This window comes from Hibiscus syriacus, unplaced genomic scaffold (genome assembly GCF_006381635.1).
Source record: "Hibiscus syriacus cultivar Baekdansim isolate YM2019G1 unplaced genomic scaffold, ASM638163v2 tig00111758_pilon, whole genome shotgun sequence".
Taxonomy (NCBI): Eukaryota; Viridiplantae; Streptophyta; class Magnoliopsida; order Malvales; family Malvaceae; genus Hibiscus; species Hibiscus syriacus.
Window position 1 is genome coordinate 1,352,117 of NW_024063170.1, and position 10,857 is coordinate 1,362,973.

General features: G+C 35.7%; 1 pseudogene; it reads left to right on the forward strand.

Moving 5' to 3' along the window:
• Positions 1 to 4,854: 4,854 nt before the first annotated feature.
• LOC120169224 lies at positions 4,855 to 9,391 on the forward strand (annotated as a pseudogene).
• The last annotated feature ends 1,466 nt before the right edge of the window (positions 9,392 to 10,857 follow it).

Genomic DNA, 10,857 nt, shown 5'->3' on the forward strand with positions numbered 1-10,857 from the left:
TGAAGAAACTTAAAGGTAAGTCTCGAAATTTGTTTTTTTACATTTATCATCGATTTTACTGTTTCTTAACATTAATCTTGTGATTTCATCATGCTTCTGCTATGTTGATTGAACATGATTATGCGATTTGAATATTAATGGTGTTACTGTTGTTTTTTTTGTTCTATTGAGTATTGTTGTTTAATAATCAGAAATCTAATCTGCTATGATGTTCAACCATGCTTCTTTTTTGCTGATTGTTTTTTTAAAACTTATTTACATGTTTCTTCTGATTTTTGTAACTTATATGTTGATTTGAACTTGAATGTTTCTGCTTCTGGGGTGTTTGATTTTTTTTTGTAACTTATATGTTTATTTAATTATGCTTAATGTTGTTGTTCGCCTATTCATTTGTTCAATAATCAGAAAGTTGGTTTAAATGCTATTAATTTGTTCATATTTCAATGTTTTATTGCTGGGGTGTTTGATTGTTTTGCTACTTGCTACTTATTTAAGCTTTTATGTGTTTTAGTAAGTTGTTTGTTTGTGATTTTTAGTATGGAACCAATTCCTAGTGCTACCATAACGGGTTCAAATACAAACACAACCAATAAATCAACTGATCCAGCTAGGAAATATTCTATGCAAGAGCCTAGCAACAGAAACAATTTTCGTTGCCATTTTTGTCCTAAAGTAGTGAAGGGTGATGTGTATCGAATGAAATGGCATTTCATTGGTGGTTTTTCATATGTTACTAGTTGCCCAAACTGTCCAGAGCATGTAAAGGAAGAGATGAGGTCTTTCATGCAAAAAAGAAAAAAGAAAAAATGGAAACCATAGAAAAAAAGATGAACTCAACTTACTCAAGAAGATTCGACTATAGTGACTATGATCTTGATGAAGATGATGATTGTGTTGAAGTGCAAGGGGGTAGTAGCAAGATGTCTCAAAGAAAAAAAGCCAAGACAAAAAGGTCCTATAGATAAGTTCTTCGCTCCTAATCCCGAAGATGTTGTCAAATGAGGAAAAGTTGGAAAATAAGGGAAGCAACAAACTATCAATGTCGTGGTTCAAAAAGAGTTGAGGGAAAAACTTTGTAAATATATAGCACGGTGGTTCTATGATGTGGGCATTCCTTTTCATGCCGCTAATTATAATAGCTTTAAGGTTATGATTGAAGCTATAGACCAATTTGGTCCAGGAATGAAACCACCAAGTATGTATGAGCTTAGAGTTCCATTACTCAAGAAAGAAGTAAAAGAGGTGGAAGAGCAAGTCAACGAACACAAGAAAGAATAGGCCGATAAAGGTTGCTCAATTTTATCGGATAGATGGAGTGATTCGATTGTCCAAAAGGACATCGTTAACTTCATGGAGAACTCTCCAAAGGGTTCCATATTTGTTAAATCGATGGATGTTTCGGATGTCTCCAAGGATGCCAACTTGTTGTTTGGGATTCTTGACAAAATGGTAGATGAAGTTGGCGAAGAGAATGTAGTGCAAATGATCATCGATAATGCATCCGCCTATGTCAAACCGGGTAACATACTACTAAATTACTACTTACTAACATTTACTAATTTAGTATTTCTCTTTCATATAATATATATATATATATAATGTCACCTAATTGTTTATTTTAAACTTTGTAGGAAATATATTAGAAGCTACTAGAAAACATCTTTACTGACTCCATATGCGATACATTGCATAAATCTCATGTTAGAAGATATTGGGAAGCAAATTCCACAGGTGAAAAATTGTTTGAAAAGGCAATGTCGGCAAACGGGGATATATACAGTTATGTTGGTATAGTAAACTTGATGAGGAAGTTCACAAATCAAAGGAACTTGCATATTCCCGCGATTACTCAACTTGTAACATCTTTTATCACTCTCCTTCAATTTCACAAGCAAAAAATAACTTGAGGAAGATGGTTACTTCTCAAGAATGGATGGAGAGCAAGCTGTCTAAGGAACATAAGGGCAAATTGGTGCATTCTTACTTTTTACAAGAGACCTTTTGGAGGAACATTGCATATACACTCAAGTTGACGGGTCCTCTTGTTAGTGTCCTTAGATTGGTTGATGGGAAAAAAAGGTCGGCCATGGATAGGGCCAAGGAGAGTATTGCTAGAAGCTTCCCAAATCAAGAAGATCGTTACAAAAAAAATATTTGAGATCATTGACCATAGGTGGGAACATCAACTCCACCGACCTTTGCATGTCGCGGGCCATTACTTAAACCCATCCATTTTCTATGATGATGTGAAAGTGAAACGGATTGAAAGTTGTGAAGAAATAATGGATGGTTTACAATCTTGCATTGAAAGGTTGTCCTCGAATGCTCAAGTGGAAGACCAAACCATAAGAGAATTAAACAAGTATAAAAAAGTCGAAGGGATGTTTGGTAAAAGTTCGGCTATTAGGCAAAGGAAACAAATGGCACCGGGTAAGAATAATTCTATAAATGTATTAAATTAAAAATATGTTATTACTCTTATGCATACTAATTTTACTCTTCTAATTTTTTGCTCCTTGTAGCGGAATGGTGGGAAACATGTGGAGCTTCGGCTCCTAACTTGCAAAAGTTTGTCATACGAGTTCTTAGTCTTACTTGTAGTGCCTCAAGTTGTGAAAGAAATTGGGGCATTTTTCAACACGTAAGTGTATATATATCCCAATTTTGTACTTTAATTAAAATACATTATCAATTAACATACAATTTAATTTTTGATAGCTTCATACCAAGAAGCGCAATAGGTTGGCACAAGAAAGATTGAATGATATGGTTTATGTTAAATTCAATCATTCATTGCAACGCCGAAAGGGAACCCCTGATCCTATTGCTTTGGATGATATTGATGAAAGTATGCCGGATTGTCCTGTAGTGGATTGGGATAAGTCTTTCATACGAAAAAACAAATAAATTATGATCAGATAGAAAACACGCAAACTACTTCACTATTTTCCTATCGAACGAAGGAGATGAAAAGCGATTGAAGCTATAATTTGTTGTAGAAGACGAAGAGACAGGGAATCGACTTTTTCAAATCAAGAGAAACTACGAATGCGCATAAATTATACGTAGAAATGTCTTACAGGAAGATCATGAATGTAATCTGATAAATGAGGGACATCTTCAAGAACATAATCACCAGGACCGCTGATGACTTTAGGCTTTGAAAACTCAGACGAAGCAGAGGAAGTCATTGAAACTCCTCAAAAGACAACTTCAACCTTAAACAAAAACTAAACGAGCTGATCAGTCTTTTACTCAAATTAAAGATCCGAATACAAATCGAAGGCATCGAGAAAGGAGCGGTTTATTTTCACAAATATAAAAAAGTTTCAGTGGAGAAGATAAAGTTGACGCTGAAGTAAGGGCGAGAACGGAGTCCGTTGAACGGGACATCGGGATGTGTTTTTGGAACAAAAAGAGAAATAAGAGGAACCCATATTTGTAGGAGATAACTGTTTATTATTTTAGGGGAATAAGAGGCAAAATCTTGGTTCCGCCCGGTTGTTGGAGTATCTTGTCACACCCTGGAACTTCATCGGCTCGAACGTGCGGTCGGTTGTGGGCTCACGGTCTGTGATACTAACTTAGCTCGAATTATATATTTTCAAACTTGACCTATGTACATTTTCAATATTATATGTATTATTATATAAAACATATTTTTATATAATAAAACATATATAAATGAATATAAATATAAATAAATAAATTTATTGAATGATTTAAGTAGTTGAAGAGAGTAATCTTGTCATGGTAAGTTTCTTTCTTTTCTCTCTACCCTGGTCCCTTTTTTCTTTAATTAGCAGGTTGCGACATTAGCTTGGGTACTAATTGCTGTGGGTAATATTTTCTTTTTACCTTGCATATTTGTTTTTTTTTCGATTTTAATAACTCTTTCTTTATGATATAATTTTTCTACTTTCATAGCATATTTTTTCTCTGTTTTCATAACACGTTTTTTCTCTACCTTTTGACACGTTTTTTATTTTCTTTTTCAATCGTTTGCCGTTTATTTTCTCTCAATGTTAGGTTTGACATTACCACGACTAATCAAGATGACACTCATTTGTTATCTCATTGATCTTCCCTGCTTTGGACATTCGAATGGGATTTGGATACGCAACCTACGATCGTAGATAATTATCTCGTGATGCTTGGCTCTAATTTACGTTTTGTCAGTGGTATTTCTGTAGTTTAAATCCCTTATTATAGTTTGTTTTTTGAGTTTTTTGGATGAGATTTTCATATTTTTATTGTATGATCCTGATATGATCTTGAGTGGCTAGTTTCTTAATGATTTTAGGAGAATATATTTATTATGTATCTAATTTACGATTTTTTGTCATAAATTTTATTGTAATTTTGGATATTTCTTATTTGTTAATAAATTTAGCTGCTCTTATTTTTAAAAAAATAGTTAAAGAGAGTATTGTAGTCCTTTGAGATTTTAAGTTCAAGTAGTTGTATCTATAATTTATGTGTGTTGTCAATGATTAAGAATAATCATGAATAAATATTATCTTATAATCACACAGACTAATAAAAATATAAAAACAATTTTGAACCCTATCTAATGGCTTTAGTGATAAAAACAAATGTTATTCTCTTTAATGATTTTAGGTTCGAACAGTTGATATGTAGGGTTTATATTATGGATGGGTTAAGAAATCATTATTATCTTTTAACCTTGTATTGAATCTAGAACTATCGATATATATTTAATAAAAAATCATGCCATATATGGTGAAACTTGAGAAGAAATAAAATCCGAATTAAAAACATACACATAATATTCTGACAGTTCAGATTGCAAGTCATTTTCATCGGCCAATCAACCCGTAAACATCACTGAATCAGAGATAAAAAGAAAAGTAAAAACCATTGACTCAGACAAGTTTCTCCGATTTCAAACAAAACTCTTCGGCATCCAAACCAAACAAGAGCTTCACAGCGTCCGTAAATTTATAATTTCTACGGCTTCTTTGAGATTTCCGATTCACAATGTACCGAACCGCGGCTTCTCGCCTGCGGGCTCTCAAGGTTAGTTCCGTGAATCCTCAAACCCTAATTTGTGATTTCCAATGGCTCGATCTCACTGTCACAATCGGTCTTCGGTCTCGGATATAACAAGTCTAATTCGTTCCGCTTATGCTTTTTGCGATCATTTTCGTTTATAGTCAATAGATATTTTCTTTTTTATCAACCACTGGTGATTGGCTTGTTTCTCTCTTCTTTATTAATTGTATTTATCTCGGGTACCTATTTTTTAACTGGGCATTGATATTAAGCTTATTCACGTGCCTTCTTAGAAAAATGACACTTCATCTGTGATTTATCTAGTAAAATTTTCAAATATTGAAAGTCTTAATTCCTGTAATTGTGATATGTTTTCATTGAAAATGCGAATATAGGGTCGCACATGCCGCAGAGTACCTGCAAGATTTTCAAGTTCAATTGCTGCTGCTACGACATCATCCTCTTCAGGTGGCCTCCTTAATTGGTTCACTGGGGGTCAGTCCAAGTCCATACCACCACTAGATTTTCCTCTACCAGGTGTTGCTCTGCCATCATCATTGCCCGACTTTGTTGAACCTGGCAAAACTAAGATTACAACTTTCCCGAATGGCCTAAAAATTGCTTCAGAAACCTCTGTGGTATGTATGGAGATGCTTCTTGTGAAGAATATTTTCTGATATAAGGTATTTTCCTTTACAAGAGTAATTTTATAACTCATTGTTGCCAAGCAGAACCCTGCTGCATCAATAGGATTATATGTCGACTGTGAGCCAATTTATGAGCCACCTGCCTCATTTGGGGTCTCACACCTGCTTGAGCGTATGGCCTTCAAGAGCACGACAAATCGTAGCCATTTGCGGACTGTCCGGGAAGTAGAGGCAATTGGTGGCAATGTGCAAGCTGCAGTTTCTCGGGAGCAGATTGGATATACCTTTGATGCTTTGAAAACTTATGTTCCTGAAATGGCAGAGCTGCTTGTTGACTGTGTGAGAAACCCAGCTTTCTTGGATTGGGAGGTGAATGAACAGGTAGATGTCTTAAGCTTGCTGATTTTAGGCTAAATAGTTCCTAACTTTTTAGGTTGAATCCCTTGTGAGATCATGATACAATATTTCACGGTCTGCAGCTTCAAAAAATGAAAGAGGAAATTGCTGAAGCTGCAAAGAATCCTCATGGCTTGCTTTTAAAAGCCATTAATTCGGCAGGTTTTTCAGGTGCATTGGCAAATCCCCTTTTAGCCCCCCGAGTCTGCACTAAATGCTTTGGATAGTACAGTTTTAGAGGATTTTGTTCTGGTGAGTGTATGAACTTATTTAGTATGCTTTCAATGCAAACTGTATCATTATAGTTATGAAGAAAAAATTATTTAGTATGCTTTCACCTTTCACTGCTAATTGTGTCATTGTAGTTGAGATTGCAGCTGATCTTCGTTTGACCTTCTCACTGATAAGTTTGGTTTCTGATGAAAATATTGGGAAAACTTTACTTCTTCCCGGATGGTACTGGCAGCATCTGGTGTCGAACATGAGGAACTGTTATCTGTTGCTGAACCACTTCTGTCAGACCTTTCCAATATTGCTCGTCCCCAAGAGCCAAAAACTGTGTACACTGGAGGTAATTATCGCTGTCAGGCTGATTTAGGGGTTTGCATCATAAATACATAAAATGACTTTTTCGTTTATATTTCACCTGTCTTGAGTTGCTAATAGTTTTCAATTGTAGGATCAAACTCATTTTGCTCTTGCATTTGAACTACCTGGTGGTTGGCACAAGGAGAAGGAAGCTATAATTTTGACTGTTCTTCAGGTATTCTGTATTCAACATTGAATTTCTCTGTCTTCTCAGTGTTCTTCTTCCACCTTGTTTGATTTTAAATATAGTTCATAAACTTCTTCCTGGGATTATCCTATCTTCACAGCTATTTTTTCATTGTATATTTTTGGTTCTCCCTACTTGCTACCATGATCTCAAGATAGTAAAATGATAGATCTAATTATTCTATAGATTCTGATGGGAGGGGGTGGATCATTTTCAGCTGGTGGCCCTGGGAAAGGAATGTATTCAAGACTATGTAAGTTTATCTTTAGTGCCACACACTGTTACCTTTTGGTTTTAATAGAGCACTGCAGATAAAGTTTAGTTTTTGTGTTTTTTTCCCTTCCTTCCACGAGATACTTGGTTTCTTTTATTTCTGTAGTCAATTTGCTTGTGTTGACATGAAAATGTTTTGGTTATGTTATGAGCAGATGTCCGTGTCTTAAGCGAGTATCCACAAGTTCAGTCTTTTTCAGCATTCAACAGCATTTATAATCATACCAGCATATTTGGAATACAAGCCACCACTGCGAGTCTGATCTTAAATCTTCCATTATTAATTCCATTACAGTTCTCTATTCTTACTTCTATCTTCCATGCCCTTCATATTTTCCAACAGCAGAAGCTAAAGTTGACATTATCATAACTTTATTTTATTGGTTTTTGCAATGTTCACTGATTTATTGAAGTTTTTTATCTGTTGGAAAGGTTTTGTTCCCAACATCTACTGTTCTCGGTTTTGTTCCCAACATCTACTGTTCTCTTATCTTTCTTTATTTTCTTTTTCTTGCTCATCTTTGGCATTAGAGATGTTCAAGTCACTAGCTTTGTCCAAAATCATTGGAAAATTATGTCTTGATATCAGGTTTGATTGTATTATGGGAGTGGGACAGTGTGGTTTTGGAGTTCATTTTAATTTTGATGGAATCAAATTTAATTAGGAAAGTTCTTGGATATTATAGTCATGCTTCGTGATTGCCAAGGGAGGGTCATGTAGCCAAGGATTTTTATGGAATCAGTTTAAGTTCTAACATGTTTTTCTCAAGTGTTTTGTCTTTTTACAATTAGTCATGATTTTGCTGAACTTTGTCATGCTGGATATTTCTCCTTATGGCCACATTTAATTATTACAATCTTCTGTTTGGGTAGTAATCTCACATCCAAGTCTTTTATTGCTGTTTTTCATGCCAGAGTTCTATTTTGTCAGTGCTAGTAATTTTCATTTGAATGTTTTCTCTGTGTAACCTCTGTTGTATATTTGATACTTACAGTTTTCCTTGACCGTTTCTTTTTCCACTCTCTTGTCCTTTAACTGAATTTATTCCAGATTTGTAATGCGTACGCACTTTCTGCTGATATCTTTTCCATTGGATGATACCGATGTTTTTGAATTCAGGGTTCGGATTTTGCACCAACTGCTGTTGATGTAGCTGTTAAGGAGCTTATTGCTGTCTCAACACCTGGACAGGGTTGTCTGCTTTTGAATTCTGCAACTAGTATCTGATATGACCGCATATCAGTATCTTTCCTGCAATGTTTATTCAGTGGATTGTTTCTGAAGTGCTTTTCATGTTTTTTTTACAGTTGACCAAATACAGCTAGACCGTGCTAAACAGTCCACCAAATCTGCAATTTTGATTAATTTGGAATCTAGAGTATGTAAACTATTCTCTTTAATTTCTTGATTGTAGATGAAGTTAATGATGCTGATCAAGGATTCATATTTCCACTCCAAACATTGTTGTTTAGTTTTCACTTACCATCTGTTTCTGCAGATGGTTGCTTCAGAAGATATTGGGAAACAAGTCTTGACATACGGGGAGAGGTATGACTTGTTATGTTCTCTCTGTCCTTCGCTGTGATGAGTGATGTTACTTCAACTCTTTATTTTTCGTAAAGTATCTATATTTGATAACCGTGGTTGATGTATATCAATATATGGGAATGAGGATATGGTTTACAAAGGCCTTTAAAATAAATGAAGATACCTGGGTTGGGCATGCACTTTTATGTATCACTCATGCCCAAGCCGGAGTACCATAGCTTTTGGCCTATTAATATTTGTCGTTTCTTTATATGTAATGAGAAAACTATGATAATTTGTTTTCTGTAATAAAATGGTTCTGGATTTATCAGGAAACCTGTGGAGTATTTCTTGAAGATTATCGATGAAATTACACTGAAGGATATTTCTTCAGTGGCCCAAAAGCTTCTATCATCTCCTCTCACAATGGCATCATATGGAAATGGTAGTTTGGAGTTTACTCAAGACTAAACCACTGAATTAGTTCTCTTACCGCAATGCATCGTGGATATTAACTTGTTGGCTTTTTTCCCTTGTATTTTGCAGTCATTAGTGTCCCAAGCTACGACTCAGTTAGCCGCAAGTTCAAGTGACAAAATAAAATTGCTTTCCGGGGTCGAACTTGAGTATCTGACCTGTTTTACAGTGTTATGCATCTGAATACCTTTGAGTTGTTTTACAACAAGATGCTCCCATTTTTAACAATAAAATTGTTTCATTCCCAGCAAACAATCGATTATTGAAATAGCTTCTGCAGACAGATGGCATACTGGTCTGTTTTTATGCTGAATTCCATGATTTTGATCATGATAAGGGAAAATGTCCCTAGATTTTTACTTTTATCAATTACCCTAAACAATTTCAAGATTTTTTTAGATAATAAGCAAATTCAAGAATTGTTCATTACTCTGAGCATACATTTTGACAGGAAAAGTGTTGGTGTATATGTTAGAACATTTACCCCTCTTTGTGGAACTTCTCGGGATTCAATTTACGTGCTGCATTGTCGTGCCCCTTGACGAAAAAATGCATAAAAATCAGGTCCTCGTCAAGTAATATATGGATGAATTACTCGGTCGACCAAAGGAACAAAGTTCAAAACCTGGCAAACTTTCAACATGGATTCATTCATAATTAAATAACATGGCCTCCCAGTCAGGGTGTCCACTATCTGGTTAGACCATACATAGTTGACCCATTAAGGGAATTCGGACCCTGGACAAAGACCTGTCTCGCATGCGTGATATCGGTTTGATCTAACCAGATATAGTAACAAAAATGCTACTGAATCCATGAACAAATGTATTGCTACTAATGCATGGGAGAATTGACAGGCACCAGCAACATGACATCAAGGGGGTGATGGTGATGAGGTTCGATTAGTCTTCAAGTTCCCACTCAATGCTCCACACACTAGATGCTGTGGAGAAGGAATTCTCAGGCAGCTCAACCCACTTCCAGGGATAACACTGCACTCAGGTTGGGGTCTCTGCATATCTCTCCCCGGAATGCAATTCACCTAGTAATCGAAACCCACATCCCTAGAAAATGACTTGGAACATTCTTGGCCAAACGCAGAGAAGAAATTGTAGGCAACGGTCAAATTCATTAGACTCCTTAGAGAACAAACTACGTCAGGCAGCACACCAGAGAGTTTGTTGCGTGCAAAATTGAGAACCCCAATGTCAGTCAAGAATGAGGCTAAATTACATAACTGACACTTTTTGTTTTTAATTTTACTTTTCTAACACCGTTCGACCAATATTTCCAAAACTAGCATCCTTTTTGCTGAGTTGGCAAAGGCGCGTCCCCGGGGACGCGCTTTACCCGTGTTTTCGCTGAGTTGGATGCCACGTGTGAAAGGCGCGTCCCCGGGGACGCGCCTTTGCCATATCAGCAGACACGTGTGGAAGGCGCATCCCCGGGGACGCGCCTTCCATTAAATGTCATAAATGCCCCCATCCGTTTTTCCTAACTACCCCTCCTCCTCCCCTATATAAACCCCCTCAACCCTCACTCATTCTTCACACCAAAATCATCTTCTCCTCTCTTATATAACTCAAATTCTCCAACTATTTGAGTTTAAATTTGTTATTAGTGGTAAGAAATTTATTTTTATGTTAGTATTTTTTTAAATAGTTATTATTTTTATATTAATATATTTATGTAAATATATTTTTTTATTAAAATAATATTTATATAATTATTATTTATTTAGAATT